At 41.2% G+C, this 19,819-nt stretch overlaps 1 protein-coding gene across 5 annotated transcripts in view; it reads left to right on the top strand.

Annotated features, from left to right (window-relative positions):
- The first annotated feature begins 960 nt into the window (after positions 1 to 960).
- The window catches only part of smash (smallish), an 85,012-nt gene continuing 66,153 nt past the window's right edge, over positions 961 to 19,819 (top strand). For 3 of the 5 annotated variants that reach the window (XR_004580507.2, XM_034316531.2, XM_034316532.2), the window contains exon 1: positions 962 to 1,277. The gene's annotated coding sequence lies outside the window, so the exon portion shown is untranslated. Of the gene's footprint in view, positions 1,278 to 19,819 lie in introns of all 5 variants that reach the window. The other 2 variants (XM_034316534.2, XM_034316535.2) reach the window with 2 other exon arrangements.

The raw sequence follows: 19,819 nt of genomic DNA, 5'->3' as shown, positions 1-19,819 counted from the left end.
CGTTCCTCATTTCCCTTTACCGTTCAAGGAACGCCCTAAAACAGTGTAAAGAATCGCTAATAAATCCACCGTTGATCGTTCAATCTCGGTAACGTCCTAACCTTGCTTCTTTTTCAGATCTTAAACAGCACTTAATCGAGAAATAACACGCCACTACTCTAGTATTAGAGAAACGAAGAAGTATCGCTTCGTATCGCTACCGGTTTCTATCGACACGGCCGCCATTTTGTTTTACTTTTCTATATGCTTTCGAAAAAAACATGGCGTCGTTTACTCCAAAAAAGAGATAAACTAAATAAATGTGCTCTTCGGGGCTTAAGAAACAATAAATGCGCAATAAATCTTTAACACGAAGCTTGCGTCACATGTTTAGAAACTAACTACAAAAAAAAACCGCCAATGAATTGGAAACAAACGATGGACGCACCAATTGCGTTTCAATTCGATCGAAGATCAAAGTTCTAATTCAGTGACCCGTAGCTTCGTGTGTCATAGAAAAATAGTTTCCTAATGAGCTTATCGACTACGAGTTTTCATGTTATCGATCATTAAATTCCAACCGGCCATACAAATATTTACACTTGCCTGCATCGTAGTTGTCCCACGCTGCCTGTCTGTATACGCAACGAGAAAGCGTCGGTTGCGTAACACTGGAGTACGGGATGATGCATTTTACGTTATCATTGGGTCGATCCCGAAGGAGGTTCTTTAATTCCAGCACGAAAACAGAAACGATCGTACGGCCTCGACCTGAGCAAAAGTTCGTCGAGGTTGTCGAGCTAGAGGCCAGCCTATGTATTTTACTACGTCTCACTCCCGCCATTACTGTTCACCGTTTTTCCTTTTCGCACACCGGTATCCTGGCGCGGGAGTCGGGAAAGGTCGAAGTTAGCCGAAGATAGCCGAGTAGCGCCGAATGGAACCGCGGAGAGCCGAGCGTAGAGGCTGCGGGACAGAGCACGCAGTAATCGAATCGCATCGTCAGTCCTTCACGGTAAGCCGGTTCATTCGGTTAACTTCGTTCGTCTCTGTTGTTTGCAATAATCGTCCTCGTAGGTGGCTGCGTACACGCTTTTCTTTCACTCTCTTTTTCTCTCGTGTCAAACAAAATAATCCCTTCAGTGATCAGTAATCCCCTCGTGCTATCATCGCGTACGGTCAGTGCGTATTGTTGGTGGACAAACTTCCTTGACGACGAGGCTGTTCAGTTTGTGGATTTCTACCCTCTGCATCCCTGTGGATTACTCGACGTCCCGCAACGGGATCTTCTATCAAAGGTAGATTCATTTAAATACTTGTCGCTTTAAAAATTGCTCCGATCCTGGAATCAACTAACCTACGAAACGTCGCGTCGCGTCGCGTAAACAGAATCGTAGCGGATCCTTGAGTCGCGCTTCGTGCGACCGTAGTTCGTAATGGCGTAATCGCAATCGCTAAAATCGTTTCTAAAACGGTGTAGTTACAAAACGATTCGAAGTCAGCGAACCGAATCCGATCTCGGGAATCTTCGAAACGAAATCATCTCAAAACAGTCGTATAATTGATCGCATATACCAGTTTACCTACTGTGCAGGTAATTCGAACTGCTTCTGGAACTCGTGTTGCATCCGTCGAAGATTCCAATTCAGATAGCGATTCTCAACCGTTCGATATTGTGTACTCTCGTAACGTCAACTCTTGGTTGTTTCGTTTGGACGAAAAGATAAGTGTAGGAAGCAGTTTGCTCGTAGCCACAGCTTAAAGAAACTTAGCTTAGCAAATGGGATAGCATGATTTAGAGGCGGACAGGAGGAAAGAAGGAGGTTAACGCCTCGCGAGAGATGCCGGAAATAGAGAGTATATTTATCGATCGGAGCCATGTTCAGAGTATTCAAACGAAATAGGTACGCACTGATGGCCGATTACAGTCTGTGATCTATAATGGATGGCCGTTTAAATCGTGACGCTAGACGTTTTTGCGTCTACCCTGTTAAACCGTGGCCACCCTTTGTGACAACCAACACGAGATCGTGCGAAATTTTCTGCTAAAGTACCCGTTGACACTTAAACGACGGTTTACCTTCAGTCCCAAAATTATGCGAAACGTTATTCCGCCGGTCCGGCCAAATCGTTACATTCACCTCTTGGACACTTTTCAACGGAGTATTGTTTATATTTTGCCAGGGTGCCGGGTGTAATTCACCCAGACAGACATGCAGTCTGTTTTCTCTGAATTTCCAATTGAATTTCGTTATTTTGAGAAACATAGCGAACGGTGTGTAGAGCATAGTTTATTAACGTCTCTTGGATCCATTTTCATTTCTCGTCACCGTGTATTTCATCCTTTACACTGTTGTCTTCCAACTGTATATTAGTTGCTTTAGTAGACTACGCTAATTTGTTGCGGTCTGCAGTGCTACATTGAGCAAATTACGGTAGCACTGCTTACTTTCAACCGATCGTTGCAATCATTTACGTTGTTACTTTTGTTATTCGTGATGACCTAGCGAAAAATCCAGGAAGTAACTGCAAATAGCGTCAACGATTCCAAAATATTACTCTTTCATTTGCAAACAGAGGTTTGCTGATTAATTGTTTTTTATTTGAGGCAAATTTTGAAAATTTTTTTATTTTTTCGCTGGGTCGACGTGTAGAAGTATATAATCTTATCGCAATAAATCAGAATTCCGAGAATCAATTTGCAGATGATTAAATGATCCTCGTGTTTACCACGATGCATTCCCCGGTACTCTTTTTATCGCATCGAAACTGCAGCGTTTGCAGACGCAAAGATAAGTTATCGAGACGCCTCGCAATATCCTTTCGAGTGTTTAAATTCGTCTGTTTACCCGAGCGAAGCAACGTGTACAAGAGTTACATACTTGTAGCGAGCCTTACGTATCCACTTGTTAGTCACAAGTGTCTTTGTCGCGTGGTAAACACCGTTTAAATCCTCCGGCGAGGTGCACCCCGTGGGAGACGCTCGTCTAAAACTAGCTTCTAAAACTTTCGGGCTCCGCGAATGATTCAGAAGATGTCTCGTAGGGCACCCCACGTAGTCACTGTCTGACTAATCCGCAAACAAAACGCGAGAAATATAGCCGAAGCTATGTCCAATTACGGCGTTTTGTTTCTCTGAAATAAGACATCGGCAATGATTCTGAGTAAGAAGTTCCTGACAATAAATAGAACCTTGTTGATTACAAATTTCAAGGCCTGAAACGTGTATTTGTTCTCTTGATTGTAATTGGGTATATAAAATTATTATTTGTACTTTTAATTATCCGTGAGTTAAAATTCTTTGGTATCGTAATATACAACACACGTTCGCATTGCATTCAGAAAATAAACCAGAAGGATTTTCGGCGGATGTTGCGACCGGTTTAAAATTTCACTAGAGTTAAAAATGGATCGTGACTAGACTGTGGAAACAATTATTTCAGCAACCGATTCGGTCGAAGTACCGTTGGCAGGGACTAATTTTAAACCCAGCAGCGGCATTTTTTAATCGTCATTCCGTACAATTCATTTGGCAGTCTTGCAACCAGATTGCGGTTTCGAGGGAAACGTGCTCTCTCATTAAACTTTAATCGAACGAAACGCTTTTGTAATCTCCTGGCTCACGAAGGAATCATGAATATTCGTCGAACCGATGTACCGTTTGCCATTGCCGGTGAATAGTTGTAGGTAAATGTTACGTAAAACTATCGCGAATCGTCGGGTAAACCTGAAACGTTCCAACGCGTACGTTTTATTTATTTGTTGCCCTAAAAATCTCCGATACGTAGCACGTTGAATGCATCGTTGATTCCTGCTACGTAATTGATCCCCGTATTAATTTTGCATATTGAACCAATCATTACGCGTTCTTATTTCGAAACATGTTTGCTTAATTGCGTTTGAATAAACGAAATAAACAAGAAAGCTTTTAACCGACCACGCCTATGCCTAAACATTCCTCGACGTCCGTGAACTACTTTTCGAACATTGAATTTAACTCTACGCTTTTGAAAAATAACAAAGACCCTCGAAAACAAAGAAATAGTAAAACCCGGGATACCTGCAGGATAATAAAGAACGAGCTCGTAGGGTTCAGCTTCCAGAGAATCCCTCTGGCTTCCGAATAATTTAAAAACTTGCCAGTGGCCGATTCGCTCGTAAATTCGCCGCTCCCTCTGGCTCTGTTCTCCCTTTGAAAACCGTCCTCCAAAGGGTTCGACCGAGGCAGAGGGAGGCGAAACACGCGGGTTTTACGAAACCCAAGGAAGCTCTCTTGTACGTGTATACCGTTTGTCGTTTGTCGACGCGTGTTTGTTGGGTGCCGTATTAAACCGGTCGTCGAGGTGCTCCGTGTTTACGAGCGTGTAGGTGAACGGATGTGCGTGCCCCGTGCGTACGTCGAGCGCGGACCACGTAGAAAAGCCTTGCCGGAGGAGACGAAACGAGAGAGACGCGGAGGAGCGACGTTTCGAGTGCCGTTACAACGTCCCAGAGAACTCTGGATAAACCTGAACTTGTACATCTTCACTGTGCTGATGCATTAGGGTTGAATCCGCGTGGATGGATGGAGAACAGGATTTCCCGTGACGCAAGTTTCGGCGAGCTTTCGCTGTTGCATACTTTGTAACCCGTCCGTCGTTTGGTCTTTGCGAAGCACCGAGAGATTATTCCACGTCGGGACGAGATATATATCATGATTAACCCCTCGAGCTGGTAATTATGACGGACCATATTTATGGCACGTGGCATAATTTTGATGGATTCGTTAGGTTTCGCGGTGATCTTTTTGGGAGTTTCATGAAGTGGCAGCTACTTGCTCGATTAATTTCAATGTTTTAACATGCATACTCTTATGGGAATTGTTAGTGTTGTTTTGGAGAGGAATTTAAAAGAGTTAACGAAAGCACTTCTCATGTTGTTGAACGTATTTCGTTGGTGGTAAAAATGTTTACCCCTTCAGGCACGAATGATTAAATATTACTCTTGCAAGGAACGTGACTTCGCAGCGGTAAATAAAGTTACTTTTTTTTCAAGAATATTGAGGGTTCATCTTGTGCTGGTTAGGAGTTATCGATGAGAAACGATTTGTAATACGGTTAACCACGATGACAATTTTCACCAATTTGCTTCCTGATTGATCGAGAAAATGTCAGTTCCGCTCTCTTCCTCGATTTTACCTGACGTGACGTAGGGAAAGGCTTACGATTGAAAGCCTGATACAAAGTTTGACTATTGTACATATACAGCAAGTAGTTATGGCGAAATAGCTTGATACCAGAACCTAGATCGTCTGCTCTAATCTCATAGCTCCATAGTCTTGAATTCTTCCTACCGTAATAGACCAACCGATCGACTACTCGATTTTAGAACTGATCGATCCTCGCAGACCGCTTTAGCAGCTGAAATGGTTACGAAAAATCCTCGATCATACTTGCTTTTCTCTTACAGAGACCAATGAATTACATCCTGCGATTTATCGATTCAGGCGGTGAAAGTGACGCCGTTTGATACAAATTTAGAAAGCAGATATCGTGCCATCCTATAGTTTGCTCTTAATCTGTCTTCTCTGTTCTCGGCTTGTTGCAATTTGCAGCTCGTTCAGATAAAATATACGAACTACTCGTTAATTGCAAGGTAGATCCTTATCGAACACATCTGCAGTGTCAATTCTGAGGTTTCTAATTAGCAAGCTAATTGATGAGTGTGCATCAGAAACACTGATGGTATAAAAGTTTGTAGAGACATTGATACATTCTATTAGAACAAATGGAAACCATTTGAAATTTCTTAAGTTTCTTTATTTTAACATAAACTCTGCTATGATATACACGAACCTCGGTTCTCGAGAACAAATGTACAGAGAAATAGATTATCTTCAGTAACACGACTGAGGGGGTTCATTGGTCGCTGTTTGCTTTACGGTTATTATACTTTCCGGCGGACGGGAGCCCTATCGACTTAATAAATTTACTTAGGTTCGTCCAAGTAGACCAGAGGAGGTCGATGCACGACGGTGACCGTAGCGCAACGTACCAGGAGAACGCAAAGTTCTCCTTGTGCTTCCAGACACTCGTTAACGCGTAAAAAGCTCTAACAAGAGTGGTAACGAATTAGTCAGGACACCGCGTAATGGTGTCGTAGGTTCTTTTCCTGTAGTCCGTGATAGCGAGACAAAGGATCGGTTCGAAGGTGACGTTGCAAAATTTCCTCGTGAATCATCCCGAGTCTGTTTGTCTCGTTTTTATTAATCAATCTCGCAGCAGTCGGAAGATCAATCGCGATTGTAAACGCGCGATTTCACCTCGAGATAGAACCCTCGAGGACGCGCCGTGACGAGCGATGCATTTCGTTGCATCGATGCAACGAGCCGCGGTAATGAGAAAGGTATTTATTGCGAGAGACCGAGTTACGGTTGCTGACGTCCAAGGATGATGCTTGATCCACTATCGAGAACGATTCGTTTAAGGATATTGGGAGATCTAGAGCTGACGACAGCGATGGAGATCATTTGTGACAATTATTTCGACCTTGAATGGGGGACTTTGGAACGGGGTGGTCAGATTATTTCTCATTTGGAACTAATAAGATTTAATGGATTTGCATCGTAATGGTTTTGTCTGATGGAATTATATGGATGTTGCAGTCGGGATTAAATTAAGTGGATAAGTGAGGAATGTCGATAAGAGTCAGAAATATCCTTGGTGTGTACAGAAATTTTAGTTGTTCTTTCATTTAAATGACTCTACGTTAACTTTGAAATGATTCAGCCTTCATCTTGAGAGGGTTAAGGTTCGCAAGATCATTGTTGCTCCATTGTACCAGCAGACAGACATTCGAAACGTAGGCCATAGCTACTTGAAAGCATATAGAATATATGTATGTAGGAGGATTCGAACGTATAGACTGATGTGACAGAAACTTGTCTATTGTTTCATCCGTAGGCGCCACCATAGTTGAAGTCTCTAACACAGTTCAATGGGAATTGTGTTCCCTGTTCTCTTCCAAAGCCTACGCTCGAAACGGAAAACATGTCTGGAACATCTATTATACGCGAATATTCGCGAGTAGACGTACGACGTTGCTTTTTGCCTCCATTTACAAATTGAACTGTAATGAAATTGTAAAACATGAAACGTGAAAGTTTCTTGTTTAACTTCTTGAATGGTGTAGCTTGGTGTAGCTTCATTTTACATATTATTATCTGTTACTGTAATTCTTAATTTTTGTAACGATATTAAATTCTAAAATAGAATTCGAATGATTTGACAGTGTTTCGTTAGTTGAAAAACCAGGTCATTTCTAATTGTGGATTGCAAAGAGTCACGTCGTTTAACACGCGGTCACTTTGAACAAATTTCAGCGGTCTTAATGATAGATATTTTCGAAGCGGGACTAAAGCAAGGATCAAAGAGTTTTCATGGTTTCAGAGTGTTCAGGTTAAAGAGAGCACCGACGTGCTTTGTGTCCACGGAAACGTTGACTTTCGAACGGTCTATTAAATTGCACGGTAGTCGTTGCTCGATCTACCGTGACTTTCTCTGGAGCGCATCCCAAGCGAACGGAATCGTAAGATCCGCTGGATGCACCTGACTGCATCTGTAACTTCGCTAAGTGGGAAATCAATGGAAGTTTCGTCGATCATAACTTTGTCCATTCATGAAAGTTGCCAACTTTCTAAACCTAACGATTCCATTTTTTTTTTCTTTCCAACCGTGTCCCATTTATGGTACCTGCGTGCATTCACATTGTGTAGAAACTTATCGTTAGTACTGTTAAGGAATACCAGAAGACGTGGAATTTTTGTTTAGCATTCCTCGGTGGAATTTATCTAGAATTATGAAATATTATTTCCTAGTGTAGGAAACTGATAAATCTAATTTTAGTTGAAATACCGTTGAATACTTATGTTTCGCTAAAATAGCTCAAACGTTTCCAATGTCAAATATCACAAGACTGTGTTTGATCTGTTTTAAGACGTCTAACACTTGTTAATGACGCCAGTCATTACATTTGCGCAATGTATACACTTGGGTACATCTGTTTCGTCTTGTCAGTCTTTAATCTAGAATCTTATCGCGAGTGTTTAATCCGGTTCAACCCGAAAACGAAGGCGGGACATAGGTGACCGCATTCTGCGAACGAAATTGTAAAATATCCGGAGCAGGAAGTAAATAAACTTTCATTTCCAATTTGTTGCAATTAGACATAGTTATCCGTTAGAATGATACGACTTTCGTTCTCGCTGAATCATTGTGATAATTAAAATGCCGATGGATCAGAAGGCAAAATGGAAATTTCCATACACGCACATTGTCATGGTGCAAATTAACGAGATACAGTTGAGGAGATCCTTGACGAAGAAGGCGTTATACGTACGGTGTCCTCGTTGTGGTGTTATTGCAGCAAGAGATTTTTTTCTCTCGTGTTTCTCGTGTGAACAGCCTCGTGCATTTCTTTCGCAGCGTGGTTTCTTATTGCATTCTTTCGACGGATCTTCCGGAACGAATGGCATCGATACCGTCGAGACATTCCGTGAAATTTGCACTTCGATCGTGATCGCATCGAATGATAGCCGGTAATCAATAGAAGAAAAGAATTCTTCTATTTGTAGCAAAAACATGTTTGTTATTACTGTTGGCGTGACTAATTTTTAGGGCGTCTTGGATGCGTCTAGTCATTCCAAAATTACGCATCTATGTCTCACATTTATATTTCTCCGCCCGTATTCCTTTAATTTAGTATCTTTTTCGTTCCAGTGTTGATTTTAACCGTGTTCTTTTTTTTAATTAGCCCACTTTACAGCAGTAGATTATATACGAAATTTCGCAGAAATAATTAAACGGATCGTTATTAAAAATTAAGACTTTGATAAAACTATAGATCACGAATTTAATTACGACGGTATAATAAATGAAATAATTCTATTTTCTGGAAAATTTTTCATGGAATGCAAGAAATACACGTTTGCTCGATGTTCCATAGAAAAGTGTTACCTTAGTTGAAAGAGTTGTTAGGAGAAAAGGTGTGGCGCGTACTGTCCTCTTTGCAGCGTTATCTTTGTAACCTGTGTCTTTTTCCTCGTTTCGTGCAAACAGTGTTCCCCGTCGTGTTTCACACCCACAAGTTCTAACCACTTTTCTTTTTCATTTCCTCGCGGTTAGCGCGGTTTCAAAGGCTGCTTTGAACCTTCTCCACCTCTTCGTTAGAACGTTACTTTAAATTTCCAAGTCACTGGCGTTTTAATCTTTTAAAAATCATATCAATTTTATTGAAATAAGAACAGTATTTGTTCGTTTTTCTTCTTTTTTCATACTATGAAAACGCGTTATAACATAAAAAAAGTCTCCCACGCGGTAAGTGTACCGCTCTCAAAGGATTTCCTTTTCATAAGTACTCGTGTGAGTAGCGTGAGAAGTAAGGCTAAGATATAATAAAACGCTGACAAAATCTTAGATCTCCTTACACCGTAGAAAAATGCTAATGAGAGAAATTACGGGATCGTAGCAGCCTTTAGGAAACTGCGTAGGTTTTTCGCAGATAATGTATGCACGTTGCATACAGTGCATTGTTGTTCACCCTCGTGCTTAAATTAACGTCAGCAGCTCTTTATGATATGATTTATTTGCAAATTAGTATTTAAATTTTTACATTGGGTATCAGAGGAAAGGAAGGGTATATATTTGTAAATAGTACACGATATTCTTCTCTCATTATATGCCACCCTTCCTAACTTTGTACACCACTTGAACTAATACATAAGTATGGAGGGTGAATCCCCCTTACGAACGTCAGATGTGAAGTATCACGATCAATACAACACGTTAGGTACTCGTGTCAGCAAATGTTCGTGAAAAATACTTCAGCAGTTTCTTTTTTAAATTTTCCTTTCCAAGAAAACAAATAAAAATGCTGCAGAAAATTGAACCGCAAAGAGGAGAAACATTAATTTTTGCTCGAGGGATATAATCTGCGAAGACTTCTCGCAGAACTGTAGTCCGATGGGGTGAATCCTCTGTGGAAACGTTGAATCTGTGGGGAGCATTTCAATCAATAACAGGGAGACGGTCGTTAGGATGCTTCGTCGGATTCTTGAGGTCGAAAAATTCCATCGTACGTAATACCCAGACGATAGGATCCCGGTGGAGGGAATAATTTATCAAAGTAACAGGTGCTTGCCTCACCTTTATACCATGAAACGTGACATGATTATGAATATGACTGGAGCTCGGTGAATTGGTGCAAGAACTTGTGTTCGTTCGTGTAAATTGAGTTTAACAGCGATACGTACATACAAGCAACTGTTGTACCCCTCTAAAATTCATTTTAACGTTAATGTATTCAATGTAACAGCCGTGAGCAGTGTGTCTGTTTAATTAAATATGCTTGTACGATTTTGAAAATATAACAGGAGGTAGGATTTTACTGTTGAATTTGAAGCGCTTCGCGAGTGCAATCGCCAGGCTTCCCCAAGCTTTATAGAATAATAGGACAATGAATCGCATAGAATTGTACAGGAAGCATCGGATATCCGGTGGCAATAGTTCACAATAGTCTGCTCTGTCGTGTAACGATGGTAAAACCAATTGGATTTCAACGAATTGATATTTCTACTTTCAATAGTCAGCATTTCAATATGCCTTGTAACAAATTTTGATTCGTTCCGGATATAACGTAATTGTTTCTCATTCATAGAAGTGAAAGCGTGTTGCACACGGTTAATCGTAATCTGGATTTAATTCAGAACCGATTAAAGTCTGATTAGACACAGTCGGACAAACGATTCGTAGCGATCGACAACTATACATTTCATGATTTTAAGCGAGTACAATTTTCTTGTGGCATTCCAACGGTTAGAAAGGCGGCATAGTTTCGATATGGTAAACGTTTATTAGAATTCCAGGATCCTGGAACGAATGATTTCACGCGTTTCAATGTTCTCTCGTCGGCATTAATTACAATTTTTACGCCTGAATGAAGCGTCTCTGAAATTCCATTGAAATTTTAATTGTGAGTGATATTAGATATTAAAATAATAAGTAGTTGCGCTTTAAATGGCTTAAAGTTTGATTAAGGCCTAAATTTCTTTGCAAATTGCACTCGTAACACTATCTCTGTTGTCCAATCTTTGGTTTGGTTTTCTTGGGTGCACGAAAGTAAGGTAGCACAATGCTCAGAGATCTGAATTGTCGATTTGTCGAACCGAGAAAGTCTTAAAACATTTCAAGGAACTGCAACAATGCGATTCGCGGACGATTAAACCTTTTGGCAGTTGCCAGAAGCCTTTGCGCTTATTTCCAACTGACCTGCTTAACTCTTCGAACACGTACCAACTTGCCTTTCCGTACCTTCTCAAATCTTGTTTTCACCCATTTCAACTGGCAACGATTTCACCTACCTGCACTCTTCCTGCCCATTCAAAATACACTTCCTGTGGTTGACACAGCACGCCGCGCATTTTTGATCAATTCGTTCGAGGATACACACGAGCGGGCTAGAAAATAATTCTTTTCTTTGTTCAATCTTGGATTCACGAGATGAAGTATACCGTCAAGTATTCATTCATCGACTATATATATTAATTAAACAGAGCGTATCAAAATTTGCAAGGATTTTCGAAAGCCGTTGTCCAACAAAATTAAAATGTTAAATATAAATTCAATTTAGACTCGACGGTGATAAAGAGTTGGCATTTGACGATTCAATTGAAAACTAGAATTGTTGATGTGTAGCAACCGTAAGACTAAGGCGTGGGTTTAATTAAATTTCGAAATAATAAATTCGTGTGTCATTGGGACGTTGGAATGCATTCTTACCGAGGTGATCATCCTACGCGAGATCAGAAGAAGCAGGCCGTAGGTGTTGGTTGTCAGAGTGTCACGGGACCCGCTTATTCATCGTTCAATGTCAGTAAATTTGGCAGAAACGTAACAGCGTTCACAATTAATGTCATTCGTACGCCAATAAATTGTCTCGATGCATGACGGAAGAGCTGAGAAAACGTTGAAAATGAGCCAGTGGCAAATGAGGACAGCTGGAGGAAGCGATGTGGAACATGATGTACTTACCGTGTATGTAAACCTGCTCTCGGTGATTAATAATTATCGCCGATTGTTATTTCAAAACACCTGACAAATTTTGCTGTTTGTTCCCTACTCTTTTTGAATAATTATTACATAAAAATTATCATAAAAAAAAATTTAAAAAAAATGTTGGTAACCAAGGATTTGAACCAAGGACCTTTAGATTACGAGTCGTGTGTTACGCAATCTGAAGGTCCTCGGTTCAAATCCTTGGTTCCCAACAATTTTTTTTTTTTTTTTTTTTTTATGATAATTTTTATGTAATAGTTATTCAAAAAGAGACAAATTATCATTAAAAAAAAAAAATAATATTGGGAACCAAGGATTTGAACCGTGGATCTCTAGATTGCGAGTTGTATGTGTGAGTTTGTCATACTTCAGAATGTAAGGAGTAACTAACTGTAATTGTTAATATCTTTTAAACAATTAGCCGTCTGTCCCCAAAAGGGGGTATAGGCGTGTTCAGCTCGACGAGCTCTACAAGCTGGCAAAGTTTCATTAATAAGCGAGTGTAACACTTGGGTAGTTCCCCTTGTTAGTCTATATTGAAATTAGTAAAAATTAGCAAATAATTGAAATAGTACTATGTTATTAAGTCTGACACAAAATCCACTCGTCTACTTTGACGTTGAAGACAAAAAAAAATGAGACAGAAAATATCCTTGGTAAGAAACCTTACGAGGAAGGCTGTTAGGCGAGCTGGTTGAACGTGTCCCAGAATCTGAAAGACGATCGGATGAAATAATCGGTCCAGTGGATGGGTGTCGTCATCGTCCACGATACTAAGGTGTCATTGACCTCGTCCTCGAGGTCCTTAAGGTGCAAAAACGCATACACACGCGATACCGTTGGCACGAGTCCACGACATGGATGCACCTGCTTCTCGTCGCAGTCACGGCACATGCATCTGACGTTGCGCCTCGTGCGTTCGCTCGCGCGCTCGCGTGTTTCTTCGTCTCGTCTTGGTTCCGCGTCGAGGAATCTGCGGAGGTCGCGACGGCATGCACGAGAGGAATCCTCCTCTTTTGTCCTCGACGTAAATTACACGAGGGGCAACCGAGAAAAATGACAATGCCTCGCCGGAACGGTTGATTTCTACGTAAGTACCGCGAGGCACAGTTAGAGTAACTGCCACACGCTGACAGTTAGCGCTTTTCAACAAGACGTCGCTTTTAACGTCAAACCCACGGCCCGTTTCTTCAGCAGCCGAATGAAACGAGACACGTTAGACGCGATGTACACACGACCCTTCCGACGACAAATCTGGAACGTGGAATTGCATGGAGTGCAGAGCGAGCTGCAATCCGCGAGGCTAGACTCGTGTCGGTTAAATAGTGCATAGAGAGTACAGTTAAATAGAGTCGGAAGTCGCTGTCTAGCTGATGTCACGTATCTCTTGCGTTTCCTCTTGGAATGCATCCTCTTTCAGCCGACATTCTCGTCGGTGGGTTTCAATTTTCAAATTGAGAAACTCATTGCCCATCGCTGTCGTAACGAATAAGCATTGTCTAATTTAAAATTTTCACAGACGCTTAGAAACTTCTTAAGCTCTGAAAATTGTTCACGACACGGTCTAACTATATGTTTTAACATACAATGGAGAACGTGCATAACGAATCGTAAGATTTCTATGCACTTTTACGGAACATGTCTAGCATACCCTAGCTTCATTTCGAGCGTGTCAAATAAAGCTTACGGTTTCTGGCGAGTACGTGACAGATCACGTTTAATTTTCTTATTTGAATCTTTCGTTTTGGTAACTCGTTATCGTAGCATTTACTATTACTTTTCGAAGGATAGTTGAGTCATTGCAGGTAGCAGTGTACCGCTATGCGTCGATGATTATGCAATTTCGCACCTTTCTGCCGCCTTGAAACTACCTCGAACTGCTATGATGCAGTCGATAATGTGCCAGACGAAGTTGTCACATTTTAATGGACTGTATTTTAATCGAATAATCACGTTGGAAGTGTTTTGAAGAAAATTGGCAATAGCTGTTAGCTTGTCAGGTGATCTCTCACGAATACATCGTTAAGTAGCGTATGCAGTAAATAGAAGTAATGCATAATTAGTAATAAATTAACTTATTTACAGCTCAATGTTGTTTACTATCGAATATCCAGCTTCCAATCGCTTACGTGCTAATCGACAACATTAAGCTGCAAATTGGTTGATGAAACATTCAGTCACTTTCTTCAAACTTTAGGCTTCAAATTAATATAGCACAAGTGCTACTTTTGCAATATTATAATGTTATCGAATCGTGTCAAACTTTCTCTCGAAGTCGGTCATCTGATACAATACAACCTAATAACTATTCACTTTGCATCTAATATTCAAATGTTAATAAAAATAAAAGTGAAAGATCTATTGATCAAGATGAAGGGAAAAACTTGCTTTCACACCTGCTGTGCATAAGAAACGCGATAAAAATTCACCTAGATTCACACTGTTGACAAGTAGTTCGAGGGAATTGAGACCGAGGTTGACGAGCAGTGTTTTTCTCCGACGTCGGAGAAAGCGAAAGAAAGGGAGGCATTAGGACAACAGATGCTTGCTATAAATCGAACTAGACAAGGTTTACGTAACACTAGGAATACCTGACCCTATGACTGGACACTACGTCTGTTATGTTGTTGCATGTTCGGCATACGTTGAACCTAACCGAAAGGTCTCTGTGCTTGGTATCCAAGATTGCTCAACCGGGGGACCGGGCGATAGTTGTTCACAACCGTGACTGAACGATTCGTTTGATGCCGTTTACACGACGAATTATCGAGCCTATAGGTTGCCGTCATTAGTTTCCTCGTTGACGCAAGGATATTTTCTGTCGGCCGATCTTTAACACGGTGTTCCCGCGAAATACCGTGCGAGTTAGCAAATCGTTACTGCTGTTTCGCTGGAAGATTGATGCCGGTGAAAACGCGATCCTTCGTCGATTCGACGGCCGATTGATCGATCAATTATAACCGATCATGAATATTTATAATTCTCTAATGTCAGGTATCGAGACCTTGAACCGTCGTCGTTAAGGTGCGGGATTAACCCTCTCAGCACCAAGGGCGTACGTGTAGTTTGCCAATCCGTAAGCGCGCGGAGGGACCGTAATGTGTTAATATTCCGTTCGTTCGGTTCGCATGGTGCCAACAGGCGCATTCTTATGCAACGGGGAACAAACGCGGGCGAAAAGTCAGCGGTGCATCGCGCAACTATGCGTGTCGGTAGTGCGTGCATGCATGCATGCATCGGTGCGCGAGTGCGTGTGCGTGACCGTTATGCAATTGCGCGAGAGCGCCGACCGAAAGCATGAAAATAAAACGCGACCGAACGTCCCGGTCGAGGGCTACTGCTCCCCACTGTCTTGAGGTGAAGGACGGCACGAGAATGCCACGACATTTCTTGCTGGTCCACCGGTACACCCTCTGGAAAGAATCTGGAGCAGACTCACGGAACATTCGGGCCGGACAAGTTCAATGTTTTCCTCGCGTAACGTTACATTTGATGCACCGATGCACCGATGCACCGATCGCTGTTTTTCGATCCAAGCAATTGCCCTCGCTGTTTCGACCGCGGTTCTCGAGACTTTCAGTGTCCCTTCCATGCGCATGTCGGGTGATAGTAAAATTGTTCACCTGAAAGTTTTCCGTATTCGTGCAATGGAACGGGGGGAAAAAAAAATTACGCAACAGCAATATTGCAGGTAACCTGTATAAATGACATTTAGAGGCGTGGAAGCCGTCTAACGATTACGTGAGCGGCTGTATGTGCACCAACGTGCGTGTGTTTCTTTATTACATCAGGTAACGTGCACCACCTTGTGTAAGAACCCGATTTACACGAAACGGCCTTTACGTACTCTCAATTCCAATGGAGAACCTAGAAGAACTTGGAAGTCGTACTACCACTGATTCTAATACCAGAAAATATTTCCACGGTTAGTTTGCGATCTCTTTAGTCGCGGATTTATCTCGATGATATTTGCCTTAGCTTAACCACATTTCCATGATTAATGATACAGTTCCTTTATGCATTTGTAACACTGTTCGACGATAAGGCGCGTGAACGTTTTAACGAGTAGCCTGTCTCGCGAAGTGTGAGACAAAGTTAGCCTAAAATTTCAGAATATCCTGTGGTCAGGCTTCGGGCAGAGGTAGAATAACGGGCTGTAAAGGATCGAGGCACCTGTCTTTTATCGTGAATCGACACTGGAGAGTACTCCATTCTCCTCTCTGTATGTTACCTACACGACCCACCTTGTTCCAGATATTCGATACTCTTCCTTTCTCCTCTTGCTAGTCGTTCCAGACACCGTGACGAAACGCGTTGCGCCTTATAATACATAGTACACGCCTTAGAATGGCACTGCATTGTGTCGTGGTAGTCGTCGCGATTGCCAGATGAAAGGTAACCACAATTCTTCAAGGACGTTGTAGGCAGCTTGGTTCGTCGCTCGATAACGGGAGTCGAGGAGCAGCACCCTTGGCAATGGGTGACGAGCTGTTTTGGTTCCTTGTTGCATCGGTACTCGGTGCATTTGCATGCAAGCCTCGTTCTCTTGGAACTCGTTCCTTTCTTGTGAACGTTGGGATTATTATCTCTGGTGAATGCAATTTAACCCATATCTAACCCTTCTATGGGCAACTGGTATAAATTACTTATGTTTTTGTGAAAATATTGCATAATTTTTCCGAATCTCCTCGCAACATCCTTGTTTCAGTTTTCAATTAAATTCTTTTAACAAGCTAGGGATTAAAGTATCGTTTCAGTGTTTCGTTCTTTGAACTTTGCATCAATGAACGCTAACGGGTGCATGTGAGAAAGAACTTTCCTGCGAGCCCACTTCCCACGGCTCAAGATTTATTCCAAGAGCTACGTACCCACTACGTATGCGTATCCTGCGTAGAATGCACCGTTCGAACATCAACAGCACAATTTAAAAGGGGGAAAAATATTCCTAAATATCGCATTAATTAGTAAATTCAATGGCACGAGTGTAATTGGTCAAATGACTTTTTTGTTATATCAGAATTTTCTTCATTTTTCTTCAACATTTTTCACGTTATAGGGATTAACGAAAGAGTGTTCTTAAAATTTAACGATCGTTCGTTGAGCTTGCTTCTACTCGAATATCTTAGCAGAGTCGTTGCGCAAAGTAACACAGTTTCTTGCATCGATTAAAGATTCCTTGCGTAGCGCAACGGGTACATTCTTCGTTGGGTTTCAGTGTTCATGGTGTGCCTCGTAAATGTTTCTAATGACTTATAAGTACAGGCCAGGTCGACGGTATAAGTAAACAGAGCTGTCTCAGTCGAGGGATTCCTTCAGTTCTTAAGAACGAAACGGTAATTTCGTTGCCTGACTACCTCGCCTCGATAAATCCTCGGGGAGAGTTAATGCAGTCATTTTTCTAGCTTCGCGGTTGCATTCGTTGCTGCTTCGAGAAAGAATGCACCGTGGCGCCAGTTTATCGTTGATTTACATAACGTATCTCTGTCTCAGCTTCTTCCCATCTTACTTATGCTCTTCTAGATGTCTGTTAATTTGTCTCCTTCTTCCGAAAGAATAAACATCAGAATTGGAAAGTTTCAAATGTATTTGAGGATTATTTAAACAAGGTAGAATGGTGGACTTTAATCCTGGATAACGATATTGACATTATTCTTCATTGTCCTTATAACTATTTTCTTAGCTATGAATCACTACAATGTTTGTGACTTAGCAATCACCGAGCTCATTCACTATTTCAACGTTCAAATTTGTGTATGTCTGATTCATTAAAGGACCGAAGTTTGTTCTTTGTTCCCGTAAATATCTGCAGTAAATTTTGAAATTTAAATTGATGTGCCATGAGTGCCATTTTGCAATACTTCTGTCATCAAATCATGTTAGATTCCACACGTTTATTCGAGAAAGTTTTCAACATAGAAGTAGCATGGTTAAAGAGTCTGCCGATAAATCTGTTATGCAAGGAGGTGTGCAATGAAATCATTAAGCTCGAGGATACGATTAATAACCATTTAGGATAGCAGACGAAGAAATGAGTAGTGCAATGTTCGTTCTACTCATCGAATTGGAACGTCTTCAAGTTCTCAAGCTGGTACTACACTCTGGCGCCGTGTCTCCTAGAAGATAACAAACTGGCTCTCTGATTCACGATTATTTCGGTATTATTCAAGTTGGAAAATAACGTGGCACGATAACACGGCCGACGGTAATTAAAGAGGCACAAACATATCGCCACTAATTCGTGCAGACCATTACCTTCAAGTACTTACTGTTTTATTTCGAACATTAAGAACACTTTAAAACGTTTCACTGTAATTCCAGAAATGAAATTATGAAAGGAAAGATGAATGAATTTTTGTTATTTATAATCCTGAGTATTTATATACATACCAATCTATTTTAATTAAAGATCAGATACAAAGGAAAAGTACACGTTAACAATTATAAAAGATAACATTTTGTATTAATTTTATGCAATATTATACCCAAGTGTTCATAAATGGATAACAGGATCTTACATAAACCAGAAGAAGCGTTAATTGCAGAAGCCCAAGTGCAATTAGTTGCATTAGCTAAGCATGTAACTAGAGGCAAACTCGTATTGCACTTCGCTTCTCGGTACTGTACAATTTCCGGCAGAGACGACGAACGGCCTGAAATATTTGACATTTGATCAAAGGAAGAAATCGGTATTAGAAATTGATTTTCCCGTGTACGGTGCAGCTCGGGTGACAAAGTTAAAAGAGTCTTCGGTTTCACGGTATCCCGAAATGAAGCACAATATAATTATCTTCTCGGGCTGAATCGTAAAGGTCGTCGTCACGATGAGCACGGTCGTATGGAGTATCGCCAAAGAGAGGCCTCTGACGCGATGTACCTGGCATCCCTGATCTATATTTATAGGGAGAACGACCGATGGAATATGCGATCGATTGTGTTCGCTGCCAAATGCCTTTTGCTCCCTCTTAACATCGCCTTAAAGTAACCGAACAAAAGTGTCAGCCCGGTGCTGACTACCGGTTTCGAATAGACACCGTCTGCCAGATTTTCGTGTCTCTTTCTTGCACCGTTTCTTCCTCGTTAATCTTCCTTGTTCAGAATGAAAAATCGAGGTACATTTCACGGTGGTTGATCGGTTCTCTGTACGAGATAATTAACACCCTGGCCTGTGATATCGCATCGCACTCGTGACACAATTTATAAGTTTCACTGACTGTAATTTAATTAAATGGTAATTTAGTCGGAGGATAGAGTTTACACGCTTTGATTGCCAGTGTCTCATATATCTGATTTACTTCATAAAATTAATGACTTTTATAATTTTGTAATTCTTGATAAGGTTTGGTAATTAACGAATGGCTCACTTTCAAATACATAAGTCGCAAAGTTAAATCGAGACACGATTAGGATACATTTAAATGGACATCGAGGCATCGATTCGTTACGTATAGTCGACAGCTGACACAGTTTGATCGAGCTGGTGGAGCACATTCGTAGAATTCTTTAAAATAGTACTAAGAGGTGCCAATTCTGCGGTAATTGCCGTTCGACAGACACGCTCCGTTCGCGAGTCGTTCTTTGCACCACTCGTGCCAATAACCCCTTTGTCTGGGTCTTCTATAAAAACCCACTGATCGATTCTTCGAAAGATTCCTGGAATTCTATTTGATCGGTATTATTACTCGGTTACTAAAGAAAGAAAGCGTTTGAACTTCTTTTCAACCCTTTACTTGCCAGAAGCCTATTAATAAGAC

This window comes from Osmia lignaria, chromosome 16, assembly GCF_051020975.1.
Source record: "Osmia lignaria lignaria isolate PbOS001 chromosome 16, iyOsmLign1, whole genome shotgun sequence".
NCBI lineage: Eukaryota > Metazoa > Arthropoda > Insecta > Hymenoptera > Megachilidae > Osmia > Osmia lignaria.
This window is presented reverse-complemented; position numbering and strand designations above follow the sequence as displayed.